The sequence below is a fragment of the Hemicordylus capensis genome, chromosome 3 (genome assembly GCF_027244095.1).
Source record: "Hemicordylus capensis ecotype Gifberg chromosome 3, rHemCap1.1.pri, whole genome shotgun sequence".
In the NCBI taxonomy this organism is placed as follows: Eukaryota; Metazoa; Chordata; class Lepidosauria; order Squamata; family Cordylidae; genus Hemicordylus; species Hemicordylus capensis.
In genome coordinates this window covers 159224878-159252255 of record NC_069659.1, presented here as the reverse complement: position 1 = coordinate 159252255, position 27378 = coordinate 159224878, and the positions used below count along the sequence as shown (strand labels likewise).

The 27378-nt window shown below is 46.0% G+C and overlaps 1 long non-coding RNA gene across 1 annotated transcript; it reads left to right on the top strand.

The window, feature by feature from the left end:
• The first annotated feature begins 7648 nt into the window (after nt 1-7648).
• On the top strand, nt 7649-12079 carry LOC128351010 (uncharacterized). The gene is made up of 2 exons (XR_008319550.1): nt 7649-7918; nt 11698-12079. It is a non-coding gene; the product is annotated as an uncharacterized LOC128351010 (long non-coding RNA).
• Nucleotides 12080-27378: the final 15299 nt, after the last annotated feature.

The following is a 27378-nucleotide window of genomic DNA, read 5'->3' as shown; positions in this document are numbered from 1 at the left end:
CTCGCGTTCCTAGTAGCCCTCACTTCTGCACGCAGAGTCTCTGAGCTCAGGGCTCTTTCGGTTCACAAAAACCTCTGCATTTTTTCCAAGGACTCTGTGAGGTTAATCCTAGACCCCTTTTTTCACCCGAAGGTAGCATCTCCTTTTCACATGTCCCAAGACATAGTACTACCTTCCTTCTGCCCTCACTTGATTCACCCAGCTAAAAAACTGTGGCATAAACTTGATGTCCGCAGATGCTTAAAAACATACATAAGGCAGACCAAACAGATTCGGACATCTGAGTCTCTATTTGTGTCTTTTCTGCCACGTTCTATGGGCCAGCCAGTAACACCTGCCACCCTAGCTAGGTGGCTCAAGGCATGCATTTCTCTGGCATACGAGTCCCAAGGCCTTAGGGCACCCACCGAAGTTTTGGCCCATTCTACCAGGTCAGTGGCCACCTCGGCAGCCTTCTCCACAAACGCCTGCGTTCAGGATATCTGCCGAGCGGCGACCTGGCGGGCCCCCTCTACCTTTACCAGACATTATAAACTAGATAACTATGCATCTGCCCAGGCAGCATTCGGGAGGCGCGTCCTCCAGCAGGTGCTCCCTGCACAGTAGTCACTGGTAACCTGCCTATTGGGACTGGTGATTTGGTGTGTCCCATCAGTCAGACGCCCTTGGACCCATAGCAGCAGAGAACGGAGCATTGGTTACTCACCGTGAAGGCTCCTTCTAGCTGCAGGGTCCAAGGGCGTCTCGACCCTCCCTTGTGCCAGCTCCTACCTTCCAGGCCTCAAGTTGTTGTATTCTGCCATGTGTTTGCCGTAAGCTGGCCTAGTTGATATTTTTTTCTGTTGGGATGTTTAACTCGTTTTTCACCTAGTTTACCAGACATGCCTTCACATCGTTGTTCCTGTCACTTCTGGTACTAAAAGAACTGGGGAGGGGCCTGCTCCTCCCGAACTTAAAGCTTTGCTAATTACATAGTCCTGCCTCTTGGAGTCATGTGGGTCAAGATAACCCATCAGTCAGATGCCCTTGGACCCCGCAGCAAGAAGGAGCCTTCACAGTGAGTAACCAATGCTCCGTTCTATGGCCATTTCTGTGGTTTTTAAAGGAAAAAGCAGGAAAGAAACCTCACGGTTTTCTGCCAAAAAACAGTGGAATGGAAACTCTTGGATGGTATTTCTGGAATGCAGGGGACCCACAGAGCATGGTAGGTGAGTTTGTGGGGCCATTGTGTTTGGGGGCCATTTTTGCTGGTTTTAAAAGAAAAACCTGGGGGTATGATTTTTCAGCAAAATGTGGAATGGAGACTCATGGGGGACATTGCTGGAACGCGAGGGACCCACAGAGCATGGTTGGCAACTTTCCCCAGAGTTCCTATAGCAGTTTTTGCTTTCCCCCTCTTCCCTTTTCTGTGACCTTCGGGTACCTAGCCTCCCTTTGCACACTGCCGCAATGCCTCGGTTTCGTTATCTGTGCTAGAACCAGGGAACTAAGCCCCTGTAGATACCTTGGTCCACCTGTATATGATGATGGCTTTAGAAATGAGGCTCCATGCACCCACACTTTGCCTTGGTCTTTCAGTTGGACATTGGTATATGTACATACCTGGAGAGGGATGCATCCAGACAGACATTTAACAGGTGAAATTTCCCTGATCACTTCTTAGAGATGCCCCGATGAATTTCTGCCTGATGCATCTCTGATCAAGCCAAAGTGTGGGTGCATGGTGTCATTTTGTGCAACTTTCCTTTCCTCTAAGAGAGTTAAGTGGTTTGAGAGAAATGCTTCCCATGATTCCCACATATATTTTGTGTCTTCCACTGTCAACTCTGGCCAAATAGGCATTGCAGGGTTTGGTTTTTTTCTAAATGATACAAAATATCTCAACCTTCAGGGATGCACAACCCTCGGGGATATATTTTCATGTGGCATGGAGAGCTTCCTGGGGGAGGGGAATCGGTCAAAAATTTGACCCCACCACTGAATCAGAGGTGTGGCTAAGTTTTTGAACTTTTCAGAATCAATGGTGCTTCGTTAGTCAGGGCAGGTTGTCAGCCATCCAGTAATGAAAGGGGCACATGGTGAAGAAATCACATGACTGCTAGTATACTTCTGCATCTTATTTCCATTAATCAAACAATGTGTCCATGTAGGGGAAATGGCAGGTTAGGGAGGCATAGAGGTAATTTGCACAATCAAAAACTGTTTTACTTGGGTTTGGGAGCTGTGTGTGCTCCCAATTTGTGGTTGTGTGGAAGCAAGGTAGGAGGAGCTAAAAGCTAACCTGGGTAGCTTTTCCTCCTACCTTGCTTCCATACAATGAGGCTCTACACACGATCAAGGTGTAGAGCCTCAAGGGGTTTGGCAGGGAGAGCGGGCTTAGCTCGCTCTTCCCACACATAAGCAGCCCCTCATTGCTGGGCGGCCAGATCGGCCGCCCAGACAAGCAGCAGCTTCTGACTCCTGTGCCCGGCCACGTGCCCGGCCACAACTCAATGGGGAGCTCTGGGGGTCAGAGGAAGCCACTGCGTGGCACCCTGGAGCCCCAGGAAGGCACCACACGAGTGCACGGTGCCTTCCTGGGGTCCCCCCTCCTCTCCACCCCAAGTGTGCCAGCCACGGCTGCAAGCAGCCATAGCTGTCACATGATCAAAATGAGGTTAATGGAGCTCTTGTTTAGCGGGACGGTTACTTAGGGGGGGCTAGTCACCATGGAACCACTGGGCTCGCCTGCAAGCCCAGTGGTTCCAACAATCACTAGAAGCCAGGCTGGGATCCCTTAGCCCAGTTTCTAGTGATTGTGGGAATAGCTTCAATCACTTCTGTCCACGTTTTTCTCTTACCTTGCTTCCAGATAATCCACATTGGGATCACACACAGCTCCCAAATACAGTTTCTGGTTGTGTGAATGACCTCAGTATTTTAAAATAAGAGAAACAGCCATTTAGAACAACGCTTTTCAGAAAATACAGAATCCATTTTTAAATTGTGGAAATTGTATGGCTAGATTTGTCACTTTGAAACAGCAATTTTAAAAAGAATATTTCAAATGTAAATCCATGTGTGTGTGTGTGTGTGTGTGTGTGTGTGTGTGTGAGAGAGAGAGAGAGAGAGAGAGAGAGAGAGAGAGAGAGAGAGAGACTTTATTCTTTTTTCTTTTTCGACAGTAAAATAAAATCTAGGTCCATTGTTCAGACATTGAAAATTCCTATACATTATAATATCCAAAGGAGTGCCGATTCAGTGCTGCCCTTTTGTTATTCCACTAAGCATTTAAAAGGGATTTTATTATTCTGTTTTACACAATATTCAGTTGGACTGCAAGCATTAATTGTATGGGTCAAATTATCATTATATTTTTATTAGCTTTCTTTCACTTTGTCTTGTGTGCAGCTGGGAGCCTAGGATAATCCCTAACTCATCCCTGACTGGGTGCTATAGGTGTTTCTGGAAATCCATCTTGAAGCTGTGACCTGTAAAATGTCTCACTTGTTTTTTTAGAACAAGTCAGGAGAAATTGAAAAATAAGCTATGTTTTTGAAGATTGCAAGTCAGCTAATACAATAAGTACATCTGATGGCTGTAACTTTCTGGCACAGCTTCTGTTTGTAAAGCATCTGTTCACTGAACATTTTCATTTTTTTGAAATGTTGATAATAAAAGCATATCACACAACAGATGTAACCCTGTATTTATATTTCATGATATAAATACTTGATATAAGCGAATGTAGGATTTATTCTCCATTAACATTTTTTTTAGCCTTCAAACTTGGAACATAAACAATGTGCCTATTTTATGTACAGAATGCATTCCTACATTAGGTACTTCCTGAATTCCATGGGAATTCCATAATGAATTCATGTCATATATCATAAGGAGCTCTAAAATACAATTCTAGAATAAAGAAGGATCAATATAGAGTTCCCACCGAATGATGCCTAAAGCAAAGTTCAAGGATTTCTGTTGCAAATATCTGAGACATTTCTCCTTAATTTAAAAGAACATGAATACGAATGCGACAAATATGTATATACCACTTTTCAACAAAGTTCCCAAAGCGCTTTACAGAGATATAAATAAATAAAATGGCTCGGCTGGGGGTGGAGGAGGACTGGCCTCTATTGTGGTGCAGCAAACCCGGAGGAGGGAGGAGGCAGTCTTCCCAAACCCAGATTTTGCCTTCACCGCACCACTGCTCATTTGGACGAAGGCAAGAATGATTCGACTCATCTGCTGGGGAAGGCAGGCGAGCTCCTGCCTTCCCTGCAGACCCCACCAGCAGCAGCGTGAGGTCATGTGAATGACATTGTCAGGGAGATTTTTTTTAATACTCTGTTAGAGTGCATTGTACGACATTAGAATGAGAATTTATATTAATCGTAAATGTATATTGTAACAGAAATATGCCTTGTTCTTTGTGTTGTTGCAAGCATGATCTGCCACAAACCTTAGGTTTGCATGCTCTCCTTCCTTCCTCTTTCCACCTGAGGGGAGGAAGTTTAAACCTTTCTAACAAACTTCCATAGTTTGAAACTTATCACAGTTTCTTATTTTGTTCAAACCAGGTCCTAGTTTGATATCCTGGATTGTTGAGTAACTGTGGTTTGAACAGTTTCCCAAGTTTGAGCAAAAGAAGAAACTGATTTGTTTCAAACTATGAAAGCTCAAACCAGGTCCTAGTTTGTGAACTATGATTTGTTCAAACCAGGTCCTAGTTTGATATTCTGGATGGTTGAGTAACTAGGGATGTGCAGAACTGGTCCGGCGGTCCAGTGGTTCAGTCCAGGGGTTCGTGTGTTTGTTATCAAACCGAACCCCCCCAGTTCCGTCTGGTCTGGAACCGAACTGCTGATCCGGTCTGGCACAGGTCCGCAAATTTTTATTTTTATTTAAAAAAAATTAAAAGTAACTACCTGTAGCCCCTTTGGGGAGCTTGCTGTAGCCATGGGGGGGGGGGTGTCCACGAGGGTTCCCTCTCCCCCCGCCGGCCTCCCTCATCACTGCCATGGCTGGGTAAAGGTAGTCTTTTTGGCCCTTTCGGGCCTCCGTAAAGCGAGCAGCGGTCCTTTTGGCCGCTGCCACATATGTGCAAATGACCTCTGCGAGGCCCGGGCCTCATAATAATAATAATAAATGAAGTATTTGTATAGTTCATACAAGTAAAGTAATTATATTGTGGTGGGAAGTGGGGCCCAAGACTTTCAGCACCATGCTTGAGCTGGACCTAAGGTGCAACAAAACTAGGATATTAATAAGAGCCAACCTACAAATTATGCTTCAAATAGTTTGGTCTTGTTTATGTGTTTTTTCCAGTGGTTGTGGAGAATCTCAGTCAAGACTGGAACAATGGTTTGTGTGCGTTTGTGGGGGGAAGGTGTATTTAACTATTTATCTCACTGTAGCCCTAATCTGAATCAATTAGGGGTGTGCAATTCATTATTTTCGGTGTTTCGGTTCAGACCCGAACCGAAACACCCCTGTTCTGTTCTGTGCCCGAATTTTGCTCGCCCAAATCACCCCCGATTCGGTTCGGATTCGGATTTACCCGAATCTGAATCCAAGTTGATTCGGGTAAGAAAAACAGGTCCTGGGGCCAAAAGAGTGGGGTGGGGTGGCAGTGCCCAATGGGCAAAGGCTACCACCCAGATTTCAGGGGGATTGGGCAAAGGGCTGATTTTTGGTGATTTTTTGAAGTTTTAGTGTCTTTGGGGCAGATCTGGGGCAGAAAGTGGGATCTGGGCCAAAAGAGTGGGGTGGGGTGGTAGTGCCTAATGGATGGAGGCTACCACCCCAATTGCAGAGCGATTGGGCAGAGGGCTGATTTTTGGTGAATTTCTGAAGTTTACGCATTTTTAAGGTTTTCCCCCATTAGGTAGAATGGGGGGGGGTGTATCGCTTCACGTCAGGGGGAAAGGGGTGGCCTAGAATGGTGTGGGGTTGGTGGTAGTTCCGGGTAGGGGCAAGGAAGCTACCTGAATTTTTTCAAAGGATTTGGGCAGAGGGCTGATTTTTGGTTAATTGTTGAAGTTCATGTCTTTAAGGTTTAGATTCTATGATAGCAAATTAGAGTGGATTCATGGTGTGTCATTGAAAATCTCATTTGCTATCATAGAATCCACACTCAGAATACTTTAGGAACAACAGAACCCTGTACGCCTTGGGTTAGAAACCCAAGGGGGTGGTTGGCACCCTATGTGCACTACACCACCACTCGCTCTGGGCCACCCCAGCACCCCCCAAGTGCACTTATGGGGCTGCTGAAAGCTCCATTCTATTATAACTTATGAGGAAAAACCTTAAAGTTGCGTAAACTTCAACAATTAACCAAAAATCAGCCCTCTGCCCAAATCCTTTGAAAAAATTCAGGTAGCTTCCTTGCCCCTACCCGGCACTACCACCAACCCCACACCGCTCTAGGCCACCCCTTTCTCCCCTAAGTGAAGCGATACACCCTCCATTATACTTAATAGGGGAAAACCTTAAAGACGTGTAAACTTCAGAAATTCACCAAAAATCAGCCCTCTGCCCAATCACTCTGCAATTGGGGTGGTAGCCTTCACCCATTAGGCACTACCACCCCACCCCACTCTTTTGGCCCAGATCCCACATTATGCCCCCTATCTGCCCCAAAGACACTAAAACTTCAATAATTCACCAAATATCATCCCTCTGCCCAATCCCTCTGCAATTGGGGTGGTAACCTCCGTCCATTAGGCACTACCACCCCACCCCACTCTTTTGGCCCCAGGACCTTTTCAATTAAAGTAAAAGGAAAGCAAGTTCTGCATTGAAATCAATGGAGGCAAAAAGGCGGGAAATTCAAAGAGACGTCAAACTGAAAACGGAGGGGAAATAAGAAGACAAGGCTGGCAATTTTCTCGGGCACAAAAAGGAGACCCCAAACACCCGGAAAATTCAGACCCGAAACAGGGGTGATTCATTTCGGGTCCGAAAATTATCGGGTCTCATCATGGGTGATTCGGTTCGGCTCTGAATCACCCGAAATTGGTCGTTTCGGCACAGATCGTTCTGTGCCCGAAATGTTTTGCACATCCCTAGAATCAATGACCCCTTCAATTCCCTGGGAGTGAAGCCCCAGTTGATACCAATGAGAGCTTTTCCTCCAGGGCTGTCATTGGGCCCCTGATTTAAATCAAGATCATGATGAGGGCAAAGAATTAAAGCCTTTCTCCACCCCATGCTGTGGTCCTGATCACCTTAACAACTGTTACTTCAGTTATAAACTCACACACTTACAAGGCTAATTACAAATTTAACATAACTTATAGTTTGGGCGCCCTAAAAGGTACAGTTGTATCAGTTTAAGATTGATTGGGATGTTTGGAAGAAGCAGCAAATATGGCTGGAGATGCTTAGTTCCACACCAGAAATGCTTTTAAAAATCTCCAGTGAGGGAGGGGTGTGTGTACACACAACTGTTTGGGCTGAAAGAAATGTCAGAACACAACTTCTTGAAAAACATGGAGACTATTCTGTCCTAAAACAAACATTTCAATACTGGATCCACACATTAATAGAGAGCACCATACTGAATGTGTGTGTGTGTGTGTGTGTGTGTGTGTGTACATATACATACTCTATTTATATCTCATAGCCTAGCAATGCAGTAGGGGTGGGGGGCAGGTTACCTAGGTAACCCGGAGGAGCAGTTGAACTGTTGCTACAGCTGTTGGTGATGGAGAGAAGCTAGAAGAGGGAAGACAGGAAAGGGCTTCTAAAGAGAAGGATGGAAGGAGGCGACAGAAGATGCTGAGGAGAAGAAGCAAAGACATGAAAGAGAGAGAGACTTACCTGCTGATTCAGTTCCTGTCATGGATCCGGAGCAGCATTTAAAGTGTCAGTCCTGACTGATGCTATGAGAGAGTTTGGTGGGACTATGAGAAGAGCACCTCCAGAGGTGGGGGAAACCAAGCATTTTTTCTTTTCTTCTTCCAGAGTTTCCTTTTATAGTCCCCCCCCCCGCAGGGCAGCCACCCTCCATCAGAATCTCTCTTTTTCCCTTCACTTCCCACAGAAGTACTCTCTCTTTGTCCTGAAACCTTTCCAAGATTTTCTTTCAATTCATTCAGTTTTTCCTTCAATAGCAAATGGTGAGACTCCTCTGCCAGCTTTAGTTGAATCTGAAATCCATCCAGCGATGTTTTCAGCATCTTAAAATTTTCAGACAGCTCCTTCAAATAACTGTGAAGAAACAGAGCTCTTCAGATATACTTACTTTCTCTCTCAGCAGCTTCTCTCTCTGGTAATATTCCTTTTTGGTCTCCTGAATACGTTTTAGCTTCTCAATAATCTTCCGATCTATGTCAGGCGTGTCTTAACGTGGTGAATAGAGGGCTTCAATAACTTGGTTCTGAAGAGCTTTAACTGAGTTCCTGCCACCTCCAAGCCTGACCTGATGAGACATTCTGAGAAGCAGCTCTTGGAGGAGTTTTCTTCTCAGTCACTCTCTGGAGTTGTCCAGGATGATTCACTGGTGGATACAACACCTGAGATATGTTTTCTTCCATTAGTTCAAAAATTGTTTGGCTGTAACAAAATTGAAAGATGTCCCTGGGACTCATTTTCATGGCCATGTTCTGGATATGGCACTAATTAACAAATGTTCCATGAGCCGAGTTTAAATCTTGAAGAATGAACCTGTTTTTTGACTTGCTGAATTTGGAATCTCCCCCTCCGTGGGAAAGTTAGTGGTTACTGGGGATATAGCCCCATTCTCAGGGTACAACTCCCAATCTTGAGGATGTATCTCCTGCCATTCTATGAGGATGATATGTCCGTGGCTGGAGATTGCCACTGGACTGCTGAAAATCGAGCGAAGGTTGCTGCCTCCCCAGCCAAACATTCTCCTTTGGTTGTCCTACTAATTGATAACATAGAATTGAGGTAAGAAGTATAAACCATCTTCTTGGAGGAAGAAGTCTTGAAGACCTGCACTTGAGAGAACAGTTTGCTATCATCCTGCTCCTCCTTCTGTGGAGTTATAAGCGCTGCCTACTCATCAGAACTGTGAGCCCAGTCTGTTTAATCACCCTGAGGGGAAGGTTGCAAAACATCAGGTATATGAGAAAGAGGCAGGTGACAATATAGCCTAGGAGTGGTTCCTGGGGCCTCAGTGCTCACTAGTTCCTGATATTGAAGAACATGGACTCAATCTTGCAGAGGGTTCCCTTCAACCCAGTGATGAGTTATGGGTTATTCTGTCTCGGTTCGACCCATGTCTGGCAGGGAAAAACAGAAGCATAAACAAACCACCACCACCCAACAATTCATATTCTGGTCTGCCAGAAGAACCAGGAGGAACAGATAATTACAGACTATTCTTACCAAAACCAGTAGACTGCCTTGCCTCCCTGGGTATCAGGACCCTTGTTTCCACCTGACAGCTGAATTATTGGGCATACAATATGAATCTATTAATAGATTTCAAGTCTTTCAAGTCTTTGCTTCTCTCTAGTTAAACAATATCTCTTCAGTCTCTTCAGCCAAGCTATTTTTAAAAACTATTTGGTAGTTTTTATAGATATTTTAATTTGATCTTTTTATATGTTTTAACTGTTAAAATTTCTTTTGTTTTATTGTTGTAAACTCCCTAGAGACTTCAGTAGTGGGTGGTATAAAAATAAGTAAAATAAATACAGTGGGTATAGGAAAGAATCACCCCCCTTGATAGACCTTAAATTCTGGTTCCCTTACATCCTGAAATGAAAACACAAAGAAAATTCCCTTCACCAGCTGTACTTCTCCAATGCAACCTATAACATCCAACTGAAAAACATCACAATTACAGTCCAGAAAAAGTGTCAGAGACAAAAAAACAAGAATTACTGAGATTGAAAAAGGATCACCCCCCCCCAACATGTCAATATTTTGTTGAACCACCTTTTGCTTTAATAACAGCCTTGAGTCTGTTGGGATACTTCTCTATCAACCTTGCACATCTATACGGAGCAATATTTGCCCACTCCTCCATACAGAACTGTTCAAGTTCGGTCACATTGGATGGTAGGTGTTGGTGGACTGCTATCCTCCCTGGATCCGGTCGGCCCTCCAAACTGGATGGAAGAGCAAGGAGGAAACTGGTAAGAGAGGTTACCAAGAGGCCAATGGCCACTCTGAAGGAGTTAAAGGACTTCATGGCAAAGAGTGGTTGTTCTGTGCATGTGACAACAATTTCACAAGCGCTCCACAGATGTGGCTTGTTCGGGAGGGTCGCAAGGAGAAAGCCTCTTCTCAAGAAAGGCCACATTAAAGCTCGTTTGAGCTTTGCCAGAAGGCACCTTGAAGATTCTGATGCCAAATGGAAAAAGGTCTTATGGTCAGATGAGACCAAGATTGAACTATTTGGCCTCAACACCAAACAGTACACCTGGCGTAAATCCAACACAGCTCACCATCCACAACACACCATACCTACAGTGAAGCATGGAGGTGGCAGCATCCTGTTGTGGGGGTGTTTCGGTGCCTCAGGGACTGGGGCCCTGGTTAGGGTAGAAGGAAAAATGGATGGGGCAAAATACCGTCAGATTCTGGAAGAAAACCTGCTACCCTCTGCCAGACAGTTGAGGATGGGCAGAAGATTCACCTTTCAACATGACAACGATCCGAAGCACACAGCAAAATTGACCACACAGTGGCTGAAGGAGAAAAAAGTGAACGTCCTCATGTGGCCCAGTCAGAGCCCAGACCTAAATCCCATAGAAAATCTGTGGAGAGATTTGAAGATAGCAGTCCACCAACACCTACCATCCAATGTGACCGAACTTGAACAGTTCTGTATGGAGGAGTGGGCAAATATTGCTCCGTATAGATGTGCAAGGTTGATAGAGAAGTATCCCAACAGACTCAAGGCTGTTATTAAAGCAAAAGGTGGTTCAACAAAATATTGACATGGGGGGGGGGCGGTGATCCTTTTTCAATCTCAGTAATTCTTGTTTTTTGTCTCTGACACTTTTTCTGGACTGTAATTGTGATATTTTTCATTTGGATGTTATAGGTTGCATTGGATAAGTTCAGCTGGTGAAGGGAATTTTCTTTGTGTTTTCATTTCAGGATGTAAGGGAACCAGAATTTAAGGTCTACCAAAGGGGGTGATTCTTTCCTATACCCACTGTAAATAATACCTTTGATAAAGAAATCCCTAGCTGAATGCAAGAAACTCCTGTCCTTACCACCCTGACATAATTGGTTCTGGACTCACTGAATTCAATGGCAGCATGATGATCTGCACCTGAGGCCTTAAGGATTATGCCTGAATCTCCATGTCTCCTCTCCATGGTGAGGATTGCTGGTCTTGTGGTAGCAAGCATGACTTGTCCCCATAGCTAAGCAAGGTCTTCCCTGGTTGCATATGAATGGGAGACTTGATGTGTGCGCACTGCAAGATATTCCGCTAAGGGGATGAAGCCGCTCTGGGAAGAGCAGAAGGTTTCAAGTTCCCTCCCTGGCTTCTCCAAGATAGGACTGAGAGAGAATCCTGCCTGCAGCCTTGGAGAAGCCGCTGCCAGTCTGTGAAGACAATACTGAGCTAGATAGACCAATGGTCTGACTCAGTATATGGCAGTTTCCTATGTTCCTATGTCTTTCTACAGTGGTTATTTTTGCCCTCAGTACAAATATACTGCTAGGGCTCTTCAGAAAAGCTTTCATTGTACCTCTTCTGCTTCCTTCTTCATACAGTTAAGGGGTTAAGCCCTTGCATTGCAAGCAGATGGACTGGGAGAAATGAAGCCTTGCAACCCCATCCTCTGCATGGCTACCATTGGAAGGAGGAGAAAAACCTGCTTTGCTGAGGACTTTCCCTGTCTCTCTTCAACACCTGAGCTGCCCCCGTCCCTCTGCAGCCCCAACCACCCTCCCCAGTCCAGTCCAATCCACCTGTTGCTGGAGCTGTTGGCGAGAGAGAGACGTTAGAAGAAGGAAGACAGGAAAGAGCTACTAAAGAGAAGGGTGGAAGGAGGCTGCAGAAGAAGCTGAGGAGAAGAAGCAAAGACTTGAGAAAGAGAGGCTTACCTGCTGTAACCCTGCTTCTTACTTTTGCCCATAAATTATTTTAACTTAACCTGCTTGAGAGATCTCCTTGGAAATCTAGCCCCCCCACTTCTCTCTCTACACACACACACACACACACACACACACTTGATTAACAAACAGGAATATAATGTGCAAGATGTTTCAGCTTCTGCCTTCTTCAGCTGCTCTGATGTAATATGAAAGATACAGCATCTGCAGTAACAGTTATAGAATGTCCACAGGGGAATGTTCTGCAGTCTAGGATTGGCTGCTGTGGACATGTCATGTGTTGTCTTTGAGGCTGAGGCCTCTTGGGGCTACTGTCCCGAGTGCATGAATCCAAAAGTTCTCTCTTGCTTCCACTTTCACTGCATCTGATGGCATCTCTGTTGCAGGAATTGACAAGCCAAATAGTAAGGTCATTCTCACAACCAAATGCTGGGGGTTGGGGGGAAGGGGAGCAGAGAGCTGAAGAGAAGGCAGGCTCCTACCTTACTTCTCCCACATGACACTAGCGGCCTCTGGGTTCTGCTGCTCACGTGCCCACATGAGCAGTGTGGCAGTAAGCCACAGAGCTCAGATGGGGGGGGGGGACACTCATATTGAGTTCTCCAGGATCCCACAATGCACTGCAGAAGCCACGGAGCAGCTGCCCTCAGTATTGCAGCAGCATCCCTCTGTCTTCCCCCTCTTTCCGCCAACTCTCTGATGAACATAGGCTGCCTTGGAGGCGGGAGCAGTTTTGCAAATGGCAGTGGCACAGACAATGAGAGGAGAAGATAGGAAGGGGTTTGTTCTCCTACCCCACTTTTAACTTGGGTTGGGTTGCCCATGGATGGAGCTTCTGAGTCAGGAGGTCTCCCAGTGCTCCAGACGATCAGAGCTACCTGAGATAACCCTCTCCTACCCAGGTAGCTCTGGTCATGAGAATAGCTTCAGTGTGTGTTCACCAGTGTTAAAATGTTGGCTAGTGGTTGGTCTAACTTTTTTGTTATAATTGCAGAATTGTGAGTACAGAAGCATGTATGTAGGTCATTTGTTGTCTTACTCACATACTGGATATTGCAGCCTGGTCATTTGTGTCTCTCTCTATATAAATATTATAAAATATCCTCATGAAAGATAGATTCAGCAATTATCTGTTTAGGCCCGGCTAGCCAAACAATCACTGAGGCTATTCTGACGATCGACAAAAATCGGGTTAGGAGAGCCTAGCCCGATTTTTGCTGATCGTCAGAACCACTGGGCTCGGCTGCGAGCCTGGTGGTTCTAGAGCGGGTAACCTGCTCAAGAATCCCTGCCCCAAACCCAGGTTTGCAGAGCAAGCAATCCGCAAACCTGGTTTTCTAGATCATGAGTAGCCGCGATGTGGCTTTGCGCCGTGCCTACTCATGAGTAGACCCCCGGAGAGGAGGTGAAAAGCCACCTCCCGACTCTGGGGGTCTCCCCAGTATGCCCTGCACGCTCACTGCACTCACGCAGGGCATACTGGTGCTTCCGGAGGCCGCACGGTCCCCGAGCTCCCCAGCCCCCGCTGCCTCCGTCACAGAGCCGGCAATCGTATGGGTGGCCGATCCAGCCAGGATCCGCCCAGGGCTCCCTGCCCGATCGTCTGCAGGAAGAGCGGGTGTAGCCTGCATTCAACATAACATCAGATCGTCAGAATAGCCTCAGTAATTGTTTGGCTAGCTGGGCCTAAACAGATCATTGCTGAATCTATCTTTCATGAGGATAATTTATAATATTTATATATAGAGAGACACAAATGACCAGGTTGCAATATCCAGTATGTGAGTAAGTAGCCCGCTCTTCCCGCAGTTTTGGAAAAAGCAGGTCCCACAGATTGTGAGACCCGCCTCACTGTGTTAACACAGACAATGTTGCATACTCTATAGATGACCCTATAATTACTTAATAGTGCAGTATGAATCTCAATATTCACATTTTAGCCAGGATCCAACAGGCTCTGTAATATGCCTACAGTGTCTGTATGTTCAAATTCTGCTGATTTCCCTCCTTCACTGTAGCCTCTGGCCAAATGCCCCTCATCCTTTGAAAGCAGCTTTTCAGGGGTACTTGAGAGATTGTGTCCGGAAAAGAGACTTCCAAGGTGTATGCATACAGCAGGATTCTCCCCATCTACTGTATAAGCTTAGACTATATAGATGCTATAGCATCTGAGTAGTTAAGGTGAGGTATAAAAACAACATTCTACCATTATAAGCCATGGGTAGTCTATTTGTCATAAAATCCATATCATTCATCCAAACAGCCTGAATTTGCCATGGAGTAACTAAAACCATCATCTGGCCAAATTTCATGCAGTGCCATTAAAAAATAATATTATATTACATGAATGTGTAGGAGAGGAGGAACCAGATACAGTAATGCACACAAATGCATGTACAAGTGTACAGACATCTATACACTCATACAGCATAACTAATTTGGGCCTAAGTATAGGTGGCATGTTGGGGAAGCACTGTGCCTTGTAAAGGTGCATTAGGCTGAAATTCACCAGATGCATAATCTGATGGGGAAACTGCAGCTGTTGAATTTCTTCCTTGACACATTCCTCCCTAGCCCAGTGTTACACCAAAAGACGAAGGCAACGTGTGGGTATATACATGGAGCCCAATTTATAAAGTCAGCATAACATAACAGCATGACTACAAAGACATGGTGTAAAAGTTAATGTTTTACAATTTCTTACAATTTCTGGAGCACAAGTGACAACACAAGGAGAGAGAGAGAGAGAGAGATCCTCATTCTCTCTCTCTCTCTCTCTCATATGTACATATGTATAAACAAAAGAGATGTCCAGTACTTTCCAATTCTATCTTCTACCAGTGTTATATGTCTTTCCAAACACTGACTTGTATATTTAGAATATTAATATGTAGTAAAACTTCAACCTTGATGTCACTGCCCTGTGTCTTTCCCTCCTCCTACCCCACATCATCAGCTGGTGGAGGTGAGACATCCATATAGTGACTGTATCAGAGTACATGGGGTACATATTAGTACATATTGTCAAACTGAAGAAATTGACACTGAGCTGCTGTTTTTGGTGGCAGGGCTGGCAGTGAGGAGCCATAGCTCAGTAGTATGTTTCCATGCAGACATTTGCACATTCAGTTCTTGGTACTGAGATATGCCTTAGATATCAGAGACCTATTGACTGTCATAATAGTCAGTACTGGAATAGATGGGGCAATGGTCTTTTTTGTTTGCCGTCACCATACTGATGTTGTTCTGATGTTAGTTTCAGTGTTGAAATGAAATCTTGATTACTGTCAATGTGAATGATATGTGCCTTCAGAATTCCTATTTCGACACCTCCTATGTCCTGTTTCTGAGAGATTTGTTGTCACTGATCCTCAGTGTCCTCACACACCCCATCACCACAATATACTTTCAGTCAAGAAAGTGACGATATCTCTACCCAGTGAGCATTCTTTTCAGGGGGTTACAGGAGATACATTTAAGGGACATCCTCTATTTCTCTGTCTTTCGAATCTTCCACAATCTTTATTATTACTGACTGGATGACAGAAGTACAGACACACATAATGAATAACATTTAAAATATCTGTCTTTGTACTTTTACTATTTTGCACCCACGCTTCCCATGGGCGACAGTTACTAATAGGCCAGCATTTGGTGCTGGGTAAATTGATGGAAAGCATACTTAAGGACAAAATTGTTAAACATATAGAAGAAAAGGCCTTGCTGAAGGAGAACAAGCATGGCTTCTGCAAGGGTAAGTCTTGCCTTACTAACCTTTTGGAGTTCTTTGAGAGTGTCAACAAGCATGTGAATAAAGGTGATCAATTTGACATAGTATACTTGCACTTCCAAAAAGCTTTTGACAGAGTTCCCCACCGAAGGCTCTGGAGTAAACTTAGCAGTCATGGGATAAGGGCACAGGTTCATGTGTGGATTTCTAACTGGTTCAAGGACAGGAAACAAAGGGTAGGAATAAATGGACAGTTTTCACAATGGAGAGAAGTAGGAAGTGGGGTCCCCCAGGGCTCTGTACTGGGACCAGGCTCTTTAACTTATTCATAAATTATCAAGAAGTTGGGGTAAGCAGCGAAGTGGCCAAATTTGCAGATGACACTAAACTATTTAGGGTAGTAAAATCCACAAAAGATTGTGAGGAGCTCCAAAAGGATCTCTCCAAACTGGGTGAGTGGATGACAAAATGGCAAATGTGGTTCAGTGTAAGCAAGTGTAAAGTGATGCATATTGGGGCAAAAAACCCCAACTTCACATGTGCGCTGATGGGATCTGAGCTATCAGTGACTGACCAGGAAAGAGATCTTGGAGTTGTAGTGGACAGCTCATTGAAATTGTCGACTCAGTGTGTGGCAGCTTTGAAAAAGACCAACTCTATGCTAGGGACATTAGGAACGAGATTGAAAATAAAAATGCTAATATTATAATGCCCTTATACAAATCTATGGTGTGGCCACATCTAGAGTACAGCATACAGTTTTGGTCACTTCTTAAGTAGGATATTGTAGAACTGGAAATGGTGCAGAAGAGGGCAACCAAGATGAATAGAGGCCTGGAGCACCTTCCTTATGAGGCTAGGCTAAAGCATCTTTTTACTTTGGAAAGGAGGAGACTACGAGGAGACATGATAGAGGTCTATAAAATTATTCAGGGAGTGGAGGGAGTGGGCAGAGAGATATTTCTCCCTCTCACACAACACTAGAACCAGGGGTCATCCCATGAAGCTGAAGGTTGGGAAATTTAGGAACAACAAGAGGAACAACAAGAGGAACAACAAATTTAGGAACAACTTTTTCACACAGTGCAAAGAATTTCACAATCCTTTGCCATGGGATATAGTGATGGCCACCAGATTGGATGGCCTTAAAAGTGGCTTAAACAAATTCATGGAGGGCAGGCCTATCAATGGCTACTAGTCTGGTGGCTGTGGGCCACCTCCAGCCTCAGGGGCACGATGCCTCTCAATACGAGTTATAGGGGAGCAAGAGCAGGAGAGAGGACATGCCCTCACCTCTTGTCAGTGGGCTCCCCAGAGGCATATGGTGGGCCACTGTGTAAAACAAGATCTGGATTAGATAGGCCTTGGGCCTGATACAGGAGGGCTGTTCTTAGAAGTCAAAGCCATGGGCTGAGACACTCCTATGACAGAGGACCTGGCATGTGGCTGCCTTGACTAGGTCATGTTGATAGCCCCCCCCCCACACACACACACATTCTGCCTCCTTTCTCAGAGGAGTCCTGTGCCACCGCCCCCCCTCCCAGCATCATATGACATGGCCAGTCCTGAACTTCATCCCATCCTGAAGAGCACCCCCCCTCCACCCCAGATATCCTTATAAGCTGTGGGAGAGGCCTGCCCAACTCAGAGAGGAGAAGAGCTGGTATTGTGGTAGCAAGCACGACTTGTCCGCTTAGCTAAGCAGGGTCCACCCTGGTTGCATATGAAAGGGAGACTAGAAGTGTGAGCACTGGGAGATATTCCCTTCAGGGGATGGAGCTGCTCTGCGAAGAGCAGAAGGTTCCAAGTTCCCTCTCTGGCTTCTCCAAGATAGGGCTGAGAGAGATTCCTACCTGCAACCTTGGAGAAGCCGCTGCCAGTCTGTGAAGACAATACTGAGCTAGATAGACCAATGATCTGACTCAGTATATGGCAGTTTCCTATGTTCCTGTGTGTTCTTATGCTGGGTGAAATCCCCCTTGTGATTGAGAAGCCTCCATCCCATAATAACATGTTCCCCACATTTCATTAATGTTGCTGAAGCATAGTTGTCTGCAGGGACTTGCTACCCTTTTTCTACATTTGCATGTGGCCTGCACACTAAAAACACAGCAGTGACTGGGCACACGTTGTTCTTCAGCTTTGTAAAAATGAAATGCATTTTAGAAATAAAGAATGTAATGATCTTTGTGCTATGCTTAGTTTCTTTTACATAAGCTCTGATGAGTCTTCTAAAAAGGAGAAATTAATCCTGCAAAGGAAACAAAACTCCCTCCCCCCGGTGTTGTTATTTTTTTTGCGGGGGGTGGGCATCATATTTGTGGGTCAAATGGTAGAAAATGGATTTGGGTATTTTATTCTGTGGGATCCTTCCCACCCCCAAGGTTCAGTACAAACACTTCCATCATCTACGTGTTTGGGTGTGTGTTAAAATCAGATGTATTGGCAAAGAAAGGAGCTGCCTGAATTGGTTCTGATCTGGGTTAGCTGTGATGTGATTGGTATCAAGATAATAACCTTCATTTCCATAATCACTGATTAGCTGAACTGAATAGGGCAGCGGATTAAGTCTGAAGAAACATATCTTTGTTGCTATTTCATCCCTATGTACAAATGACAGTTTGAGACCTTATTAGATGGATCTGTTAAATTAGATTGCATACGTCTCAGACTGTCTGTTCTGTCTTGAATAATTATATCTTATGAAATATTATTTTGCCCCTGCCAGCCTAGCTACCTAGATAACTCGTCATGACTGCTTGATGAAGTTTATCAGAAGGTGTTTATCAGCAAGACAGGACAATTCTGATTAACCTTCCTTCTTCTCGTTGTTGATATGCCCAAGGAAGTTATTTTATTAAATGGGAGGGAAAGGTACAGGGCTAAGGAGCCATTTTTTTCCTCCACCAGATGACCTTAAGGGTACATCTGCATGCAAGGGTGTGTCCTTCACGGCACACCAGTTATAACAAAAAAATGGGGGCTAGTGTGCACCTCCCAAACACTCATCCGGCCCCCTCCTCCATGGGGCCCAGACTTCCAAGGAATTTGTATCCAAGCAGTTGCAATTTCTAAGACAGGGCCTTGGGAATGTGAGGGAAGTCTGGAAGAGCCTATGCAATGGTGGTGGGGTGGGCTGGGAGGCTCCAGAGATAAAGCCAAGCTGGGGAGGGGCAATGAGTAAGTAAGTCTCTGCATATCCTCACCACAAAAGGTGTACCCTCTCAGGGAAGCAGTGTGCTCTTAAATGAGAATAACATTGTGAGTTTGCTTTCATGAAGCCTGGTAGCCATCCCTTTGTTAACAGTGTTGGGAATTCTCTCTGGTAAGAGAAACCCTTTTTCATTATAGCAGAGTGCACAGAGGCACAACATAGCGGAATTTGGTTAGGCATGCGTGCATGCTGAGAGTGAAGTAACTTGGAGCCAGTTCATAGTTTCAAATAAATATAAATGAACTCCATTCTAGATAGGAAAGTGAGGAGTTAGGATCTCTAATCTAGCTAGCTAGCTGGATGCAGATGGATTCTGCATCTCTGCACACATGGTGCAGGGAGAGAGGAGCTTGCATGTTGCAAGGTAGAAGGAAGGGAAGAAGAAGGGAGAGAGGGAGGAAGTGGCTGGAAGTAAGGAAGTGTCCATGAGAGTAGCAATCTACATTCCAAAGGGATAGTGTCAGAGCAGTAGAGAAGCCATGACCAGTGTCTTGACCCTCTAGCCCTCTGACTCACTAGTCTGTCCTCCCATGTCATTGAGATGAGAGACAACGTATAGCCCTTCACTTCCAACAAACAGAACATCTCCAAAGAGAAGACTAGTTAACTTAATTCCACCTTGGAGGAGGAAGTTAGTAGCAACATGCATGAAATGGATTTTGCGTTTCATTTTGAGTTAAAAATGAAACAAAATGCTTTAAACACAAAATTCGCCGAAATACTAGAATCATTTTTAGTCCATTTCATGTGTTTTGAGTGTTTTGGCCATAGGGAACAATGCGGAACTTGAAACACCCCATTGTTCCCCATGGGTTGCTCCTAGGGACACCAAAGTGGGTTAAGTGGTAGGGCATGATGGGTGCTAGCTACCACCCAACCCCCCAAAGAAATGGACCAACAGGTGATTTTTTTTCCACCTTCCCCCTAAATCCCCATAGGATCCCATGGGGAATGGTTAACCAAATTTTAAAAACCTCGTGCTTGCCCAGTTCTTTTGTGGGTTGGGTGGTACGTAGCACCCATCATATCCTACCACATAACTTACTTTGGTGTCCCTGGGAGCTACTCAAGTGTTTCGAGTTCAGCATTGTTCTCTATGTCCATACACACATTTTTCAACCCTGACTTGAAAAACACTGCAAGCACACAGTAAAAGTGAATCTGTCCCACCCGACACAGAACACACATGTCAAACACAGTCAAAAAATGGCCAAAAAAGAATCACTGACCCAGAATCCACTGCCAACCAGAGTGCCTGCGCTGCAGTAACATCACTGGTACAAGTTGCTCTCTCACACACAATTATGACTCCCTACATTATTTCCTAGCATTGCAGCAGCTGCCACAGCAGCAGCCTTAGCAGCAAGCATAGCCATAAGCTCTACTAGAGCAACTTCAGCCACATTTTAAAAAATTTACTTAGACAAAATATGCATTTAAATACATCGTACAATTCATATAACATTACAAGACGATATTGCTCCCAATACTTAACATATGGATACAATGTGAAATTTTAAAATAATATGCCAACTGAGCTTCCATACAAAAAGGAAAATAGAGATATGACATATGACGTAGGAATGTTCAGCCTACTTGGTTTTCATTTTCTCTTGGCTTACTGAAGTGACCATCTTTAAAGTAACCATATAATTATTTTTTATTCTATTTACAATATCGTTTTGCTCAAATTTTATTGACTGTATGTATTATTCTAAGACCTAAAGTTATTCCACTCACTTTTGAATATAGTCCTAGCTTTAACTTTCCTCCCCTGCTAACTGAGCAAAGAGGCATATTTTAAAAGTGGTGATTCTCCGGCCAGGGGGAGAGCAACTGGCCCTATCCCTCCCCAGAACAGCATCCCTCCTATGGTTGCTGCTGGTGTCTATCTCATTTTCTTTTTTAGATTGTGAGCCCTTTGGAAACCATTTTCTTTCTTTCTTTCTTTCTTTCTTTCTTTCTTTCTTTCTTTCTTTCTTTCTTTCTTTCTTTGTTAGATGCATATAAATATTTGGTTCTTGTGGTTTTCGTATTTCCCATTTATTATTTTAATCAGTGCACCAGTGTTTTCTCTAATTTTTTTAAATTTGTGTGCAGAATGAGTTTTGTTCTGGGGGGGCAGTATCAAGGCAATGTGCGCACACATGCATTCCGAGTGGGGTCTTCCTGATTCAGCCTGAGTGGGATCTAAAATTAACTGAGTGGACATCAAAAAACTTGTGAGCACGTGCACATTTACATACACCTTAGAGGGAACAATGGAGTGCATTTATTTTCTCCATAAGTGTTATTCACCATATCTTCCTATGCTACTCCTCAGTGCATGGCAATCTTCTTGACCTCAGATATTTGGCTATCAGTAGTTTGGCTACACACCATCCTTCTAATTACTTGTTTTTACTGAGCTTCTCAAATATTCTCAATTAAAAGTAAACATTAGGGTTTACAGTCTAAACAATCTCCTGTGATTTCAAATATACTTTGTATTACTTAGTCAATTTTTTTTTTACTGCCTTGCAGTCCCACCATCTATGAAGAAATTCTGCCTGATGTGATTGGCATCTCCAACAAACGTCTCATGCTGTCTGGTATGTCAGATTTATTCTAATCGGTGTATAATCCCACTGAAGCAACATTTTAAAGTGGTTTTCTTTAATAGCAATTTTTTTTGAAATCTCATTTCCAAATTGGCACATATATTTCCATTAGTCTATTGGAAGTGCTTCATTAAGTTCTGCTCCCCATTTTCATCTGTATAGATCAGATTCTTTAGTACCCTTTTTCAATAATTCATACATTTTTGATAAAACTTTTGGAGATGACAGCTGGTCTTGTGGTAGCAAGCACTTGTCCCCTTAGCTAAGCAGGGTCTGCCCTGGTTGCATATGAATCGGAGACTTGATGTGTGAGCACTGTAAGATATTCCCTAGGGATGTGTGTTTCGTTTTGGATACAAAACATTTTGTGCCCAAAACAGGCCATTTGGGCTGTTTTGTAACGGAAACAAAACACCCAATGCTCAAAACAGAACATTTTGTAGCCAAAACAAAATGTCCCTGTTTCGGATATAAAACGTTTTGTTGTTTCGGAACTCCATTTTGAAATCGCAAAAAGTCTTTCTCCTTCAGTCTCCATTTTGAGTTTTGACATCTGTTTGAATTTCCAGTCCTTCCAGCCTGCAGACTGGCCAGCGAAAGCATGGGCTGATCTGCTGGCAATTGGCTCCTTATTCCTTTTAAGGAAAATTAAGGGTAAAATTTACCCTCATTGGCCAGTGGGGCAGTGCGCATTTCCCCTCATTAGCCAGTGGGGCAGTGTGCACACTGCATGGGGCAGTGTGCATTTCATTGTTGTTGTTTCACACTGTTGTGTGTAGATCAATTGCATTTCGGGGGCGGGGGGATGTGGATGTTCATGACCTTTGAAAATCTGCCAGGTTCTTTGCAAAGCTCTGCTGTTGTTGATGTGTGATGTTGATGTTATTTGGGGTGGATTCAGGGCAGAAAGGGGGCTTTGGGGGCAGAAGAGTGGGTCAGGTGGTATTGCCCCAATGGGTGCCTGCTGCCACCCAGATTCTAAAGGAATTGGAAAATGGGCTGATTTTTTAAAGACTTTCTGAAGTTTACATGTCTTTGGGGCAGAAAGGGGGTCTGAGGGGCAAAACAGTGGGTTAGGTTGCCCCAAGGGGTGCCTGCCACAACCCAAATTCCAAAGGAATAGGGCAAAGGGCTGAATTCTTAGGAATTGTTGGAGTTTATGCATCTTTAAGGTTTTTCCCCATAGGCAATAATGGAGGTTTCAGCAGACCCATAACTCCACCTGAGGGGGCACTGGGGTGGCCGGGAGTGAGTAGTGTTGTAGTGCACATAGGGTGCCAACCACCACCATAGGTTGCTAACCCATGGGGTGCTGGGTTCTGTTGTTTCTGAGGTGTTCTGAGTGTAGATTCTCTGGTAGCATATGAGATTTTCAACAACAAACCATGAATCCATTCTCGTATGCTACCAGAGAATTTACACTCAAAACATCCCAGAAACAACAGAATCCAGTACCCCATGGGTTAGCAACCCATGGGGGGTGGTTGGCACCCTCTATGCTCTACACTACCACTTGCTCTGGGCCACCCTGGTGCCCCCCGAGTGCAGTTATGGGGCTGCTGAAATCTCCATCATTCCCTATGGGGAAGAACTTTAAAGATGTGTAATCTCCATTAAATCTTTACAAATCAGCCCTCTGCCCAATTCCCTTGAAATAATTCTGGCAGATTCCTTACCCCCACTGGGCACTACCACCCACCCACCTCTGCTCTGGGCCACCCCTTTCCCCCCAACTTGAAGCTATACTTTTGCTGAATAGGGATGTGCATAAAACCGGTTCTCCCGGTTCGGTTCGGGTCCGAACCGGGTCCGGACCGGACCGGGGTGGTTCGGTTTTGGTTTTGCCAGACCACCCCCCCGGTCCGGTTCGGTTTCGAACCGGTTCGGATCTGAACCGAACCGGTTCGGATCACAAAAAGTGGCTGGTTTTGAAGGGGACATTGTGTTCTACCTGCCACCCAAATTTCAAGTCGATTGGACCTTCCTCTGATTTTTTACAAATTTTTTTCAAAAAATAAATTTTTGCCCATAACTCACAATGTGGAGCCCTTAGGGGCAAAAAAGCTGGGGTGGGTGGTAGCCACCCATGGGTGTCCTCCACCCCAAAAATCCCAAGGCAATTGGTGGCTCCTAGTATTATTGGTGAATTTCTGAAGAAAATTTTTTTTCCCATTGGCTAGAATGGGGGTTCGGGGCTGCCCCAGACCCACCTCTGTGGGGTGGCAGCACCCCCAAAGTGGGTCCGGGGCCATGGCAAAAATGCCCTCAGTCCCTCCCAGCAATCCCCGTAGAGATAGGAGTGATGGTTCTGTTGTTTTTCTGAGGTATTCTGAGTGTAGATTCTATGATAGCTTATGAGATTTCCAATGAGACACCATGAATCCACTCTCATTTGCTATCACAGAATCCACACTCACTCAGAACACCTCAGAAAAACAACAGAACCATCACTCCTATCTCTACGGGGATTGCTGGGAGGGACTGAGGGCATTTTTGCCATGGCCCCGGACCCACTTTGGCGGTGCTGCCACCCCACAGAGGCGGGTCTGGGGCAGCCCCGAACCCCCATTCTAGCCAATGGGGGAAAAAAATTTCTTCAGAAATTCACCAATAATACTAGGAGCAACCCAACAATTGCCACCCCATCTTTTTGGCCCCTCTCTCTGGGCGCCCTAACACGTAACACCTAGTCAGTCCATCTTAATGCCTACCTACTACCACCACTCCTATCCAAGCAAGTAAGAGGAGGACACTCAGAGAGACAACACCCACTCTCTGATCTAACAAAAAGGCCACTGCTGTGCTGCCTGCCAGCACAGCAGCAGCAGCGGAGCAGCACACTAAGCACAAGAGCAGCACACACAGAGAAGAAGCAGGAGGCGGAGCAGCAGAGCAGCAGACCTGCCGCTCTGCATGATGGGTGACGTGATGCCCAAAGGAACCACCGCCTCACTCAGTGCCTGCCACTGACTAGGCCCGACAGACAGAAGCCAGCCAACCTGCTCTGCTCTGCTCTGATGCTCCCCATGGATGATGCACACACACCCTACATCTGCATCCCAATGACCAGACCAGACCAGACCAAGTGCGCAGAGTCAGCACAGGCCAGCAGCCACCAGCCCAGCAACAACAACAGCTACTACTGCTACCACCACAACCAGTGTTGCCGCTACAATAACATTCCCAGTCCAGTCACGCGCGCCACAGCCTGAGCCTAGCACACAGCCAACAGCTGCTGCCAGCCAGTGCCTGGCAAGCCCAGCCAACATGAGGAGGAGAGAGCTAACAAGTAGACGGCGCACGCACATCACCAACCCATCACGACGGCGCAACTGCAAGGGGAGAGGGCACAATTACAGGCAGGAGGAGGAGGAGGAGGAGGAGGAGGCGGGCGAGGCAATCCTAGCACAGATTTGAAAGTTTAAAATCCACCAGGACATCTTCTAGAATCTAGACTTCTGTTTTTTCTACCACCAGCTGTAGTGTCTAGTTAGTCAGTGTGCTGTGCAGCTGAGCTGAGCTGAGCTGAGCTGCATGTGAGGAAGGGTGATTGTAGCTAGTTCTTTAGTTTCAGCAGACTGAGCATTGAGCATGGGCAGTGGCCTTGGGAAGCAACACAATTACACGACACTCACCTGCTGCTGCTGGTTCTAGAAGTTGCCTCTTCTCGTCTTCACCTCTTCGTGTGTGTGTGTGTGTGTGTGTGTGTGTGCAGTGAGTGCATGCCTTTTGCCTTGCTGGAAAGAAATGCTTCTCTGGTCCACCACCACATATCTGCTCAAGGACACAGAGGCCCAAGGCAGAGGTGGTGGCACCAGTGTGAGTGCATGTGTGCTGGTGGTGTTTGCCACCACAGGTGTTTTGTGTGTGTATGTGTGCGCTGCTAGCTAGGAGGGGGGAGGGAGGCAGGGAGGGAGGCTGGGAGGCAGGGGGGAGGAAAGGGGAGGGGGAGAGGGATGTAGAGGGGATTGAAGGGGGGAGGGTCCGGCTCAGAGTTGGTCAGCCACATATTTGTGCACACACGTGCTCACGTGTGTGCTTCGGTGGGAGAGACCAGACTCTCATCATCTGCCAGACCGGGGTTGGGGGCAGGTGAGGCGGTGGTGGGCTGGAAGGGAGGGAGGATGGAAGGTGGTGAAGAGGAAGGGGAGAGGATGAGAGGGGAAGGATGGAGGGAGGCATGGGGGGGAGGAAAAAAAACATGTAGACAGACACACACCACACTACACACAGAAAGCATCCACACACAGAGACAGTGCTAGGCATCCATTCACACAGACAGACAGACAGACAGACACACAACAGGAAGAGACAGACTGAGCCTGCACCACACACACACACACAGACCCAATTCCCCCCCTGCACAGTTATCAATCAATATGTTGTGTTGGCAGCCAGTTCATTGCTATTCTGATGGTTTTGGGTTTTTTGCCATCAGCCAACATCAACAGTGACCACAATCAAGATGAACATAAGATGATAATAATTCATTCGTTTCATTTCAAAAAATCACCCAATCATCTTCTCCATGTAAACCAAGCCCCCCACACATGATTTCTGGTGACATTTTCAATAAAATCAATTCATTTGGCATTCATCATTTTGTTCTCCCTTTGTCACCTTTTTTTCTTTCTTTTGCATAATTTTGAGGCTTGATTTTGACATGGGGTTTTTAAAGAAAAAATTATTTACATGTTTATTTACATACAGTATTTACATATCTACACTGCATTTTTGAACGTATACCCGCCGCTGCCGCTAAGTCTAGTACTCCGTGGGCTGTGCTACTTTGGGGGGGTGTGCCGTGCCCACGCCAGGTCCCCAAATGCTGACAGGTGGATAGATAAAGGGCCTGTGCTGGTCAGCATTGGGTTTCTTTTTAGGTGGGCGTGGGCATTGTAAACATCTGGCCAGTCGCAGCACTACAACTACTACTACAACTGCATCTCTGTGTGGGCACACTACACGCTGCGACTGGCTGGCACGGCTCAGCATCTGTCATGTCAGCTCAGCTAGAGGTGGAAGGGGGGAGGGTAGGGATAAGCACAGAGTTCGAGCCAGGCAGGTGACCAACCATGGGGCAACCCACGGTAATCACTCGCCCGTCTCAAACTGCAGCTTGGGGTAGCCCAACAGGGGGAGGTTCACCTTAAGGAAGACCAGCTGCTCCACCAGACCAGGGTCCAAGCGGGAGCGAGAGGGTGTCACCACGTCCCCGGCACGTGAAAACACCCGCTCGCTCTGGACACTGGTTGGGGGGCAGGAGAGGAGGCGCACAGCCACCACCGCCAGGTCCGGCCAGACTTGGCGGCGGCTCGCCCAGAACTGTGCGCAGTCCACGCCGTCTCGCTCCACAGGCTCCTCCAAGTACTGCGCAACGCATTGCTCAGCACTGGAGGGGGGCCTGGCAGGTCGAGCCTCCCGCATACCAGGCATGGCGCCATAGCAGAACCGCTGAAACCACTGGGCGGATCTCGAGTCGGTAGCAAATGGCTGCTGCGATGGCGCCGCCTGGGATGCCGCGCTGCTGGACTGGGAAGAGGGAGGGGAAGGGGAAGCTGACGCCGGCTGGCCGCCCATGCTGCTGCTGGGTGCGGGTTGGGCCGCGAGGGCTGCCCCCGCACCACTACCAACACCCTGGTCTCTGCGGGCCCTAGCGGCCTCCTCCTCCCTAACCTTCTCGACCAGGATGCCCTTCCACCTGGGCAAGTCGTCGGCACTCACGGCATTGCCCTTGAGGGCTGGGTGACAGAGACAAGCGAGGACATACTCCTCCCTGTCTCCCAGCACATCAA